The sequence below is a fragment of the Mesoplodon densirostris genome, chromosome 13 (genome assembly GCF_025265405.1).
Source record: "Mesoplodon densirostris isolate mMesDen1 chromosome 13, mMesDen1 primary haplotype, whole genome shotgun sequence".
NCBI classification, from domain to species: domain Eukaryota; kingdom Metazoa; phylum Chordata; class Mammalia; order Artiodactyla; family Ziphiidae; genus Mesoplodon; species Mesoplodon densirostris.
The window spans coordinates 82,717,635-82,731,317 of NC_082673.1; the positions used below are offsets into that span (position 1 = coordinate 82,717,635).

The 13,683-nt window shown below is 44.0% G+C and overlaps 1 protein-coding gene across 6 annotated transcripts in view; it reads right to left on the bottom strand.

The window, feature by feature from the left end:
• ASAP1 (ArfGAP with SH3 domain, ankyrin repeat and PH domain 1) overlaps nucleotides 1-13,683 on the bottom strand; it is a 349,810-nt gene that overhangs the window by 94,905 nt on the left and 241,222 nt on the right. The gene's annotated exons all lie outside the window — the stretch shown is intronic.

A 13,683-nucleotide genomic window follows, 5' to 3' on the forward strand; every position in this document is an offset into this window, starting at 1 on the left:
TCAGCAGCGTGGAACCGAGACCGCAGGGACCCGCAGTACCGGTTACAGATGGAGAGGCTGGCGGGTCCCCTCATTCGAGAGGGAATTTTATTCATGTGTGAGCGTATTCATTTATCAGGCCGTCCACCCGTCCAACCACTCTTCCATTGCTCATTTACAAAGTACGTATTCTGTGACACCCGCTGTGCCAGGGCCTGGGACGGGGTGCGATGATGTATACAACACGGCCTGCCTACAGAGAGCTGGCGGCCCAGGGGCAGACGCAGTCAGTACGCAGCCAGTTCTACCGCATGATGAGGTCAGGCAGAGGGAGAAGGTGGTGTGAGAGGAAGCAACGCTGGACACTTACAGGCTCTGTGCGTGACCCTCTTAACCACAGCTCTAAAGCGAGGCTACTAGAACCTGTCGTGGGTGGCTGCTGTGAAGATGCAACGAGTTAATGCACGGGGAAAGCGCTGCTGTGCTCCCTGACACCTGGGAAGTGTTTATGACCTTAAAAATCCTACGGGATGTTAAATACGAATAAGGCAGTGTGGGGGCAGAGGGGCAGGGCGGGGAGACCTGCCCTCCAGCCCTGAACTCCTCCCTGGTCCTGTCCCGTGGTTCTCATCTGAGGCTTCCTGCAGCTCCAAGTCACTCCACGTCTTGCCCTCCCTGACCACCAATGTGACACACGAGGGCAGTTTTCCAATGCACACCACCAGACGGCTCGGGTCAGAAACAACCATCTCTTTCTTTTTTATTTCAGACAAAGAGTTTCCTACCAAGACATTCCATCTTTGCAATCTCACCACCACCCACGCAGAGAAACAGCCGGGCTGGCAGGCCGGCCAACAGTGAGAGGGCCGTGATGCACAGCCTACGTTCTGGGAGGTCGAGGGCACTGGGTCTTAGGGTGTGGGGTGAATATAATATCAATAACATTAATATTTAATTATCAATAATAATCAAACATTATATTTAATTAATAACAGTCATATATAATACATAATTTATAATTACATTATTAGATAATTATTGATAATATAATAGCTATAATATTTAATTAATAATAATAAATACGATTAATGACAACAGTTTGTGGCTTTCCAAAGGGTCACAGTATGTAAACTGATATAGAGAATATCTGTGGTATTAAAATTTCATGGAGAAAGTTATTAGGAAAAGACTATCTTTTATTTTTATTTATTTATTTTTTTTGCGGTACGCAGGCCTCTCACTGTTGTGGCCTCTCCCGTTGAGGAGCACAGGCTCCGGACGCGCAGGCTCAGCGGCCATGGCTCACGGGCCCAGCCGCTCCACGGCATGTGGGATCTTCCCAGACCAGGGCACGAACCCGTGTCCCCTGCATCGGCAGGCGGACTCTCAACCACTGAGCCACCAGGGAAGCCCAAAGACTATCTTTTAAAAAGCTCCTTGGGGTGGGAGTTTGCAGGTAGTAATAATAAAAGAAAAGGTTGAAAAACACTGGCTTTGGGTATGAGATGGGAAAAACAAAGATCAACAGGACTCATTCTCTGCCCCAGGCAGACAGTGGGAATAACATCTTGCTCTGAGTCCTCAACAGTCTCATTCCTGGGTCACAAGCCCCCTGCATCCTGCTACCCTGTGGGTCTTGGGCGTTTGCGTGGATGGTGGTGAGGCAGGGATCTCCGCTCATAAAGCCAGAACCTACCTTTCCTCTGTTCGTGGAGATCTTGAATTTTCATCTCAACACTTACCGCCCTTAACCCTTTATCTGTATCTGTTTCCTTATTTGTTTGCTGTGTTCCCAATTTGAATGCAAGCTCTTTGAGACTGGGGTCTGTAAGTTCACTGCTATGTTTCCAGAATTTAGAACACTGCATAGCACAGAGTAGGTACTCAATAAATATTTGTAGAATGAAGGAAACACAAAGTCACATGTGTATAAGGGTCTTCTCTACAGGAATGTTTATACTGATGCTAAGTTTAGTGCTTATCAGTAGGGGACCAGTTAATAAATTATGGAAGTTCTACACAATTGCCATAAAAATGAGAAAGCTTTTTATGTCTAACTTTGGAAATATCTCCAAGATAAACTGTTTTGTGATAAAAGCAAAGTGAAAAACAGTATTCATGGTGTACAAGGATTTGTATAAAAAGAGAAAAAAATAATGTCCATGCTTAAATTATTTCTGCGAGGATACAGACTAAACTGCTGATACTGGTCCCCGCCAGGGATGGACACAGGGTAGGGCAAGGACACAGGGTGGGAGAGGAGCCTTGTACTGTGTATCTTCTGCATTTCGGGGGGGTAACATGTACTACATTGTGTATTCAAAAAAAGTAAAAATTCTAAAACAAAACACGAAGAGACAGTGATCATAAATCATTTTTAACTATTAGTCCTAAATCAAGGCTTTCCCCAACGTCTCTCATCCTTCGGGAAAAGAAGCAGGAAAAAACAGAAGATACATAAATGTCATTGCCAACTTGGCCTGAAGGCTGTGTTACAAAGTAACAATAAAAGAATTGTGGAAGTCTGTGGTCTGTACTCAATGTGGGGGTTATTGGGAAGGAAAAGTCCCTCAAAAACCACGTACTGACCACACAACGAACACACGGCATCACCTTTCGGCCCAGTCATCATGGTCAGGCACCAGGCAGGCATGTGGACTGCAGCTGCATTGATGGAAAACCCCAAGAATTAAGAATTTCTCTGTGGTTATCCACACACATACTCTTGGGGGCTGATAAGAAACCAAGAAGGCAAAATAACCATGTATTATGAATTCAGAATCTTCCCAGTGATGATCCTATGAAAAGGCCATAGGAAAAAAAATTTAAACTTACAGACTCCTCCTAACTTATTTCCTAGTGAAAAGGTAGGTTAAGTTATAAAAACTGGTAAAGGAGATTGTGTTAAGTGAATAGTAACTGTCTGTTATTATAAAGATACTGAAAGAAGTCAGAGAGAACAGAGCAATCTCAAGAGGAGGAAACTTTTAGGACATATTTGGGCAAAACTAAATGTCCCTTCCTTGGCCACCCCAACTAAGAAGAACACCTACCCTCTCAGATGTTTTAAGGTGTTGCTCTGTGACAGGGATGGGTCACAAGGCTTCACAGGTGTAGGATTCTATCATTTTCCTGTTTGTTTGTTTGTTTTTAATTTTCCGGTTCTTTCAGGAATCCTTTTCATGACCTGAGCAAACTGTTTATTGCAAACGGATGTGTAACAAAAGCATCCCATGGGCAATGCAGCCAACATAACACAATAATAATATTAGTGGACAGACTTCCCGTATCACCTTCAGAATCCTCAGATTTTTAAAAGAAGCCTTTCAATTCTATTATATAATTATTTCCCATTTACTTTACCGAAGTCCTATTGATTACTTTACTCTCAGTCCATTTCCTTTATCAATAAAGTTAAATTAACGTAAGTTCTTTATGTGATTCAAGATTACACAAGGTTAGAGGGCATGTTTTTTTTTTTTTTTTTTTTTTTTTGTGGTATGCTGGCCTCTCACTGTTGTGGCCTTCCCCATCGCGGAGCACAGGCTCCGGACGCGCAGGCTCAGCGGCCATGGCTCACGGGCCTAGCCACTCCGCGGCATATGGGATCCTCCCAGACCAGGGCACGAACCCGTATCCCCTGCATCGGCAGGCGGACTCTCAACCACTTGCGCCACCAGGGAGGCCCTAGAGGGCATGTTTTAAGAAGTATATCTTTTCCATTTTATTAAGCACACAACACACTAAAGACCATTTCAGGAATGATGTGTAGTTGGGTAAAGACACTACTTTCCAAACAAACTGCTGTTCGTCTCCTTCCTCACAAAAGCGAAATTTCCCTGGGACTTCCCTGGTGGTCCAGTGGCTAAGACTCCATGCTCCCAATGCAGGGGACCTGGGTTCGATCCCTGGTCACTAGAACTAGATCCCGCATGCCGCAAGTAAGGCCCGACACAGACAAATAAATAAATATTAAAAAGGGGGGGGGAATTTCCCCTAGGAGTATATACATCAAGCCCACCAAAAAATTTGGGATAAACCAGACAAGAGGTGGCTGAGGTCTACCGTTCTGCATAACGATGCAAAAATGACTTGTTTAAGCAAATAAACTGTAATTAATATTGGCTTTGATAAAAATAACCATTTATTCCTTACAACTGCTTAAACACTACCAGACATTATATAAACTGGCCCTGTAATTCCAGCCATTGGAAATGACTTCAGGAACAATTTTCCTGTGTATATAAACACACACACATCTATGCCCTTATTTTTTCTTTACCCCTATATAGCTTTGCTACAAAATGAAAGGGTCTCGTTGCCTGTTTACTGATTTATCACCTTTCTTTTCTAGAAGGTATGTTCCTTAAGGGGAGGTAGCTCATCTGCCTTGTTCACTAACTGACCAGATCCCAACACAGGAGCCAAGAAGCAGTGTGGGTCGTCACGCTGCAGGGCAGTTTCTGGCTGGCCTGTGTGGGCCTCGGGGGGCAGTGACTCAGCACCGCCGCTGTTCTTCGCTGTGTGAGAGCAGGAGAAAGCAGTGCAGCTCTGCAGACGGTACCCCCATACACGGCCGCCCTTAACACCTACGTGCACATGCGACTGTCTGTCACCCTGCATTAGTGCTGACACCCTCTCTCCACTGCCCACTGCTTCCCCTGTCTCTCCTTCCCCTCTACAGAGGGAAACAGCTCCTCTGAAAATAAGGCTAATGTGAACCTGCTGACTTGCTCAACACGTTGGAAAATCCAATTAAAGTAATGAGCCAGCTCCCAGAAGTTCTGCTGAGATTCCCTGGTATAAATTAGGTATTCTGTCTGGTGTGTTAACTCCTTCATGCCCTAGACCGTTACTCACCACCTCGAAGCTATTTTACACTGGTGCCTTGTCATCAGGCCCTCTTCCAGGGCATTAAGATCTGGAGAAAAGAGTTTTTGGTGGGAGCCCAGAGGCATGAGGCCACACATCACTCCCAGCCTGTGACTTTGGGAGAACCGTCTGACTTGCTGACTTGGCTTCCTGATTTAAAAATGGGTGTCCTGGCACCTTCCTCAACTAGCCCACGCCGATGTGAGGGGACCAGGGCCTGACACCACCAGAGCTCCCACTTCACTGCAGACACACAGGGTTGCCCGCTTCATTGGCTGCTCCCGATAACCCTGCAAGGTGTGTTCAAACACACTATGAATTGGAGGCGTCAAAGCACAAACCAGGTCCGACACTAAAGGCAATGAACTGCTTACAGCACCATCTTCTTACAGATATCGGAATGCTTTGAAAACTACACTATACTATATATATGAATGAACAGTTATTATAAGCTATTACTGACCTATTAAGCTAAGCTTTATTTTCTTTGGCTGCATATGCATCAAGGGGAAACAAAGAATACTGCTCAGAAGTGGAAGGATGAGAGTTAATGATAGCACCTCATACACGGTTAAGGGCTCTGTAAGTGTACCCTTCACAGATGCCAGAGTGCCCCGTGCCCACATGGTCAAGCAGGTGGCATGCACTCAATAGGCTGTGCTTGGGCAAGTCATTCAAGGCCACTCCACATGCTGCCAGGGGGCTGTGTGACATACAGATATGACCTGAAATGCATGTACAACACAGACTCTTAATAAAGTGTGACTCGGTTTATTTTCTTTACACTTGAAAGGCTCAGCAGTACTGGTGGAAAAAACATAATGATAGCATTTCAGATACTGAAATAGGTCTTTTGAGGCGGGGGAGGTGGAGGGGGGAGATTCCCAAAGGTCCTTCACATCGCACCGCTCTCTCCACTGGAAGTTTCATAGTTGTTTGCCTGCCTCATTCTATAAACTGTAAGATAATGCATCCCATGACACCATGTTCCAACCCAGGCAGTCTAAAATAATTAAAATGATAGTACTGTGTTTAACATATGTTATCTAAAGTTATTGCTTGAAACAACTCTGTAAGATGGGTCTTAGTCTCACCCAATTAATGAGGAAACAGGCTCAGCGAGGTTAAGCGACTTGCCCAAGGTCAAACAGTAAGTAAGGCAGATGGTCAGGTTACTAATTAAGGTTTTTACTAACTCCAAAGGCCACTCTCATGTGCTGTGTCATGCTGTTAGACTGATGTCTTCAAGTGATTTATCAGATCATATCACTTTCCTGCTTAAAACACATCAACCATTTCCCATCGAACTGGATTCAAATCCAACCTCCCAGTGTAGGTCTAACCCCAGCACAACCTGTCTTGAGCCCCTCCACCCATTCCCACTACCCTTCAACTACGCCAGGCCTCCTCGGCTTCTCGGCTTCTCAACCCATCAAGTTCTCTCTTCCTGGCACATGCTGTGCTCTCCGTCTGGACCACTCGTCCTCTGGCTACTGGCAAAGCGCCTTCCAGTCTCCATGCCACTTCCTCAGTGAGGTCTTGACAGTTCTAGCTCTAGACTGATCACTTCTCCCTAATCTCCCATTACTCTCAACCAGGCAGAACAGGCTCACTTTCAGGAGTCTGCATTTTATTTTATTTTTAATTAATTAATTAATTAATTTATGGCTGTGTTGGGTCTTCATTGCTGCATGCAGGCTTTCTCTAGTTGCGGAGAGCGGGGGCTACTTTTTGCATTGTGCGGGCTTCTCATTGCGGTGGCTTCTCTTGTTGCAGAGCACGGGCTCTAGGTGCGCGGGCTTCAGTAGTTGTGGCACGTGGTCTCAATAGTTGTGGCTCGTGGGCTCTAGAGTGCAGGCTCAGTAGTTGTGGCGCACGGGCTTAGTTGCTCTGCGGCATGTGGGATCTTCCCGGACCGGGGCACGAACCCGTGTCCCCTGCATCGGCAGGCGGACTCTCAACCACTGCGCCACCAGGGAAGCCCAAGAGTCTGCATTTTAGAGTCACTTGTTTCTGCGCTGTCGGGAGCAAAGCTTCTTGAGGGAGGGGCTGGGACTGTTTTGTCCACCACTGTGTTAATCAACCCCCTAGCGCGGTATAGACACGATATACACTGAGTAAAATGCTTGCTGATTGAGTAAATGGATGAAGAAATGAGTTCCCCTCCAAAGCAGGCAAGCTGTTCTGAGACTCAGACATGATAACAGCATCTGAACCAGTTCTGGTCTTCCTGGTGTGCTCAGCATCAGAATGGAAGGGCGGGGAGGTGGACTTAGGAGAGGGATGGGATATCGTTGGGTGACAGACCAAGGATACCCTCCTTCAAGCAGCTGCGAGGCTGTCTGACAGCTGGGGAAGAAAGGGTGCTCTGGACTTGACCTGCCTCCAGCTGGCTGTGTAAGTTCAGGTCCATCACTTCTCGCTTCTGCCACTGACAAAGTGAGAGACCCAGGAGGTCTCTAAAATAGCTCCCAGTTACAATCCTCCTATAGTTTCAAATGAGCTACTGAGATACAGCTGAACACAGTAGGAAAAAAATCCAGACCAAGTGGGCGTAACAGCTACAGTAGATGCTTCAACTGCCTCACGAGCTGAAGGACAGCCCTGGTCCCCTCCCCAACCAAGTAACAAAACGATAACAAACAATTCTTCAGTAATGCTGAAGAGTCAGAAGGGTGAATTCATAATTCCTATCAACGCTCTAAACTTTCTTGTACACTGCATGATATCCACTATAAAACTTCTGGCGCAATACAACAACCTCTTGAAAAGGTCTGCAATCTCTCAAGAATGAGCTTCAGGATCTGACCCGAGCAAGAACTGACAGGACTACCAGGGGGCCTTGGGCTGCTGGCAGTTTCTCCGCATTTCCTGACTGACTCAAACAATAGGGAAGGAAGGGAAGTGAAAATATTATAAACTGGATTCAAGCTCATCACAGCATGTGCAGAGATATCAGAGATGCTTTCAACAATTATTCTAAACAGTGAAAAAATAGGAACAATGGAAATAGTCAAAATAGGAGAGCGGGTACATAAATTATGGTGCAAATGGTGAGCTTTCTACACAGGAGTTAGAATGATGTTACAGGTAGCGCCTCTGGATTCTGCAGGCCCCTCTTTGAGGGGGCTGCAGCTGGTAATGGGGGGAGAGGCTCCAGGCTCCTGACCCCGCTCCAGCCCGGGCAGCTCTGCTTTAGGGGGCCGTACGCATCCAGTGAAACAAAGGTTCTCAGGCTACAATATTTTACTAAACAGGAAAACATTTTCAAACTATATAAATAAATGAAAAATTGGGTTACAAAATAGCGCTACAGTACGAACCCAGTATTGTTTAAATATTATATAACAAAAATTACACACAGGAAAACAATATGTATGTATAAATAGAAAAAAAGGTTAGAAGATAGATAGATAGATAGATCCCAACCCCTTAACAACAGATTGCAAGGTGACTGGTGATTATTTTTTTTGAATTTAATTTTTTTATACAGCAGGTCCTTATTAGTCATCCATTTTATACACATCAGTGTATACACGTCAGTCTCAATCTCCCAATTCATCCCACCACCACCACCCCAACCACTTTCCCCCCTTGGGGTCCATATGTTTGTTCTCTACATCTGTGTCTCTATTTCTGCCTTGCAAACTGATTCATCTGTACCATTTTTCTAGGTTCCACATATATGCGTTAATATATGATATTTGTTTGTCTCTTTCTGACTTACTTCACTCTGTATGACAGTCTCTAGATCCATCCACATCTCTAGAAATGACTCAATTCCGTTCCTTTTTATGGCTCAGTAATATTCCATTGTATATATGGCCTTTATTATGTTGAGGTAGATTCCCTCCATGCCTACTTTCCGGAGAGCTTTTAATCATAAATGGGTGTTGAATTTTGTCAAAAGATTTTTCTGCATCTATTGAGATGATCATATGGTTTTTCTTCTTCAATTTGTTAATATGGTGTATCACATTCATTGATTTGCATATACTGAAGAATCCTTGCATCCCTGGGATAAATCCCACTTGATCATGGTGTATGATCCTTTTAATGTGTTGTTGGATTCTGTTTGCTAGTATTTTGTTGAGGATTTTTGCATCTATATTCATCAGTGATATTGGTCTGTAATCTTTTTTTGTAGTATCTTTGTGTGGTTTTGGTATCAGGGTGATGGTGGCCTCATAGAATGAGTTTGGGAGTGTTCCTTCCTCTGCAATTTTTTGGAAGAGTTTGAGAAGGATGGGTGTTAGCTCTTCTCTAAATGTTTGACAGAATTTACCTGTGAAGCTATCTGGGCCTGGACTTTTGTTTGTTGGAAGATTTTTAATCACAGTTTCAATTTCATTACTTGTGATTTGTCTGTTCATATTTTCTGTTTCTTCCTGGTTCAGTCTTGGAAGGATATACCTTTCTAAGAATTCGTCCATTTCTTCCAGGTTGTCCATTTTATTGGCATAGAGTTGCTTGTAGTAGTCTCTTAGGATGCTTTGTATTTCTGTGGCGTCTGCTGTAACTTCTCCTTTTTCATTTCTAATTTTATTTATTTGAGTCCTCTCCATCTCTTTTATTTTTCTTTTTTACTTTTTTTTTTTTTTTTTTGCGGTACGTGGGCCTCTCACTCGTGGCCTCTCCCGTTGCAGAGCACAGGCTCCGGATGCACAGGCTCAGCGGCCATGGCTCACAGGCCCAGCCACTCCGTGGCATGTGGTATCCTCCCAGACCAGGGCACGAACCCATGTCCCCTGCATTGGCAGGTGGACTCTCAACCACTGCGCCACCAGGGAAGCCCTCTCCCTCTTTTTCTTGATGAGTCTGGCTAATGGTTTATCAATTTTGTTTATCTTCTCAAAGAACCAGCTTTTAGTTTTATGGATCTTTGCTACTGTCTTCTCTGTTTCTGTTTCATTTATTTCTGCTCTGATCTTTATGATTTCTTTCCTTCTACTAACTTTGGGTTTTGTTTGTTCTTCTTTCTCTAGTTCCTTTAGGTGTAAGGTTAGGTTGTTTATTTGAGATGTTTGTTGTTTCTTCAGGTAGGACTGTATTGCTATAGACTTCCCTCTTAGAACTGCTTTTGCTGCATCCCATAGGTTTTGGATCATCGTGTTTTCATTGTCATTTGTCTCTGGGTGTTTTTTGATTTCCTCTTTGATTTCTTCAGTGACCTCTTGGTTATTCAGTAACGTATTGTTTGGCCTCCATGTGTTTGTGTTTTTTACAGTTTTTTCCCTGTAATTGATTTCTAATCTCATAGCATTGTGGTCAGAAAAGATGCTTTATATGATTTCAATTTTCTTAAATTTACTGAGGCTTGATCTGTGACCCAAGATGTGCTCTATCCCGGAGAATGTTCTGTACACACTTGAGAAGAAAGTGTAATCTGCTGGTTTTGGATGGAATGTCCTATAAACATCAGTTAAATCTATTTGGTCTATTGTGTCATTTAAAGCTTGTGTTTCCTTATTAATTTTCTGTTTGGATGATCTGTCCATTGGTGTAAGTGAGGTGTTAAGGTCCCCCACTACTACTGTGTTACTGTCAATTTCCTCTTTTATAGCTGTTAGCAGTTGCCTTATGTACTGAGGTGCTCCTATGTTGGGTGCATATATATTTATAATTGTTATATCTTCTTCTTGGATTGATCCTTTAATCACTATGTAGTGTCCTTCCTTGTCTCTTCTAACATTCTTTATTTTAAAGTCTACTTTATCTGATATGAATACTGCTACTCCAGCTTTCTTTTGATTTCCATTTGCATGGAATATCTTTTTCCATCCCCTCACTTTCAGTCTGTATGTGTCCCCAGGTCTGAAGTGGGTCTCTTGTAGATAGCATATATATGGGTCTTGTTTTTGCATCCATTCAGAGAGCCTGTGTCTTTTGGTTGGAGCATTTAATCCATTCATGTTTAAGGTAATTATCAATATGTATGTTCCTATTACCATTTTCTTTATTGTTTTGGGTTTGTTTTTGTAGGTCCTTTTCTTCTCTTGTGTTTCCCACTTAGAGAAGTTCGTTTAGCATTTGTTGTAGAGTTGATTTGGTGGTGCTGAATTCTCTTAGCTTTTGCTTGTCTGTAAAGCTGCTGATTTCTCCATCAAATCTGAATGAGATCTGTGCTGGGTAGAGTCATCTTGGTTGTAGGTTCTTCCCCTTTCATCACTTTAAATATATCATGCCACTCCTTCTGGCTTGTAGAGTTTCTGCTGAGAAATCAGCTGTTAACCTTATGGGAGTTCCCTTGTATGTTATTTGTCATTTTTCTCTTGCTGCTTTCAATAATTTTTCTTTGTCTTTAACTTTTGCCAGTTTGATTACTATGTGTCTCGGCGTGTTTCTCCTTGGGTTTCTCCTGTATGGGACTCTCTGGGCTTCCTGGACTTGGGTGGCTATTTCCTTTCCCATGTTAGGGAAGTTTTCAACTGTAATCTCTTCAAATATTTTCTCAGGTCCTTTCTCTCTCTCTTCTCCTCTGGGACCCCTATAATGCAATGTTGTTGCATTTAATGTTGTCCCAGAGGTCTCTTAGGCTGTCTTCATTTCTTTTCATTCTTTTTTCTTTATTCTGTTCCACAGCAGTGAATTCCACCATTCTGTCTTCCAGGTCACTTGTCCGTTCTTCTGCCTCAGTTATTCTTCTATTGATTCCTTCTAGTGTAGTTTTCATTTCAGTTATTGTATTATTCATCTCTGTTTGTTCTTTAATTCTTCTAGGTCTTTGTTAAACATCTCTTGCATCTTCTTGATCTTTGCCTCCATTCTTTTTCCGAGGTCCTGGATCATCTTCACTATCATTATACTGAATTCTTTTTCTGGAAGATTGCCTATCTGCATTTCATTTAGTTGTTTTTCTGGGGTTTTATCTTGTTTCTTCATCTGGTACATAACCCTCTGCCTTTTCATCTTGTCTATCTTTCTGTGAATGTGGTTTTTGTTCCACAGGCTGCAGGATTGTAGTTCTTGCTTCTGCTGTCTGCCCTCTGGTGGATGAGGCTATCTAAGAGGCTTGTGCAAGTTTCCTGATGGGAGGGACTGGTGGTGGGTAGAGCTGGCTGTTGCTCTGGTGGGCAGAGCTCAGTAAAACTTTAATTTGCTTGTCTGCTGATGGGTGGGGCTGGGTTCCCTCCCTGTTGGTTGTTTGGCCTGAGGCAACCCAACACTGGAGCCTACCCCGGCTCTTTGGTGGGGCTAATGGCAGACTCCGGGAGGGCTCATGCCAAGGAGTACTTCCCAGAACTTCTGCTGCCAGTGTCCTTTTCCTTACAGTGAGCCACAGCCACCCCCTGCCTCTGCAGGAGACCCTCCAACACCAGCAGGTAGGTCTGGTTCAGTCACCTATGGGGTCACTGCTCCTTCCCCTGGGTCCCGATGCGCACACTACTTTGTGTGTGCCCTCCAAGAGTGGAGTCTCTGTTTCCCCCAGTCCTGTCAAAGTCCTGCAATCAAATCCTGCTAGCCTCCAAAGTCTGATTCTCTAGGAATTCCTCCTCCCGTTGCCGGAACCCCAGGTTGGGAAGCCTGATGTGGGGCTCAGAACCTTCACTCCAGTGGGTAGACTTCTGTGGCATAAGCATTCTCCAGTCTGTGAGTCACCCACCCAGCAGTTATGGGACTTGATTTTATTGATTGTGCCCCTCCTACCATCTCATTGTGGCTTCTGCTTTGTCTCTGGACGTGGGGTATCTTTTTTGGTGAGTTCCAGTGTCTTCCTGTCGATGATTGTTCAGCAGTTAGTTGTGATTCCGGTGCTCTCACAAGAGGGAGTGAGAGCACGTCCTTCTACTGCGCCATCTTGAACCAATCCACACACAGCTATTTCTACTCTCGGTGATTGGTGATTTTTATTTTTGTCTTTTGTCCTTGTATTTTCTAAGTTTTAACAATGAACTGGTATTATTTTTACATTCAGAAAGTTATTTTCAGAAAATAATTAATTTACATTCAGAAAATAATTTATTTTTGCCTGTGTTGGGTCTTTCTTGCTGCATGCAGGCTTTCTCTAGTTGTGGCGAGCAGGGGCTACTCTTCATTGAGATGCACAGGCTTCTCATTGTGGTGGCTTCTCTTGTTGCAGAGCACAGGCTTCAGTAGTTGTGGCACACAGGCTTAGTTGCTCTGCGGTATGTGGGATCTTCCCGGAACAGGGCTCGAATCCGTGTCCCCTGCGTTGGTAGGCGGATTCTTAACCATTGTGCCAGCAGGGAAGTCTCCAGAAAGTCATTAAAAAGAAATATGACACAGAAACACAAGAGGGCGATATAATCAACCAGCAGCTTATTTCTCATTCAAGTTATTTATTATTGTAAGATAAAAAGCAGATGGTGTGTATAAAAGTAAAAAGAATTAATTAGGCAGTGAATGTGGATGAAAAAAGTTTCTCTATGACGCCAGGGAACTCGAGCTGTCTGCCCAGAGTGACAGCCCGGACTAGTGTGGTCCTCAGAGCAACAGTGTCAGACCAGGCGGAAACTTCTTTGAAACAAAATCTCAAATCTCATTAATCAGACTCTACGGATGGGATGCAACCACCTCTGTTTAAACAAGCTTTCTAAGGAAGATGGATGCAAGGTCAAGTTTGGGCCCCGCAGCCTTAGCTGTTCAGAGGAGAAGAAAAACCAAAGTTTCGTCAGAGAAGAAAGACCTACAGTCAGGAAGTGGAAATCACTTGCCTAAGGTCTAAGGCATCATTCCTATGAAGAAAGAACAGAGGTGAGTGACTGCTCTGGGAGATCCGGGAAAGACCTAAGAAAAGGGGGAACCAAGTTCCCACTTTATGCTAAACGGATCGGGAATGGGCAAGACTGAATTTAAGGGGAAAGTGCAGTT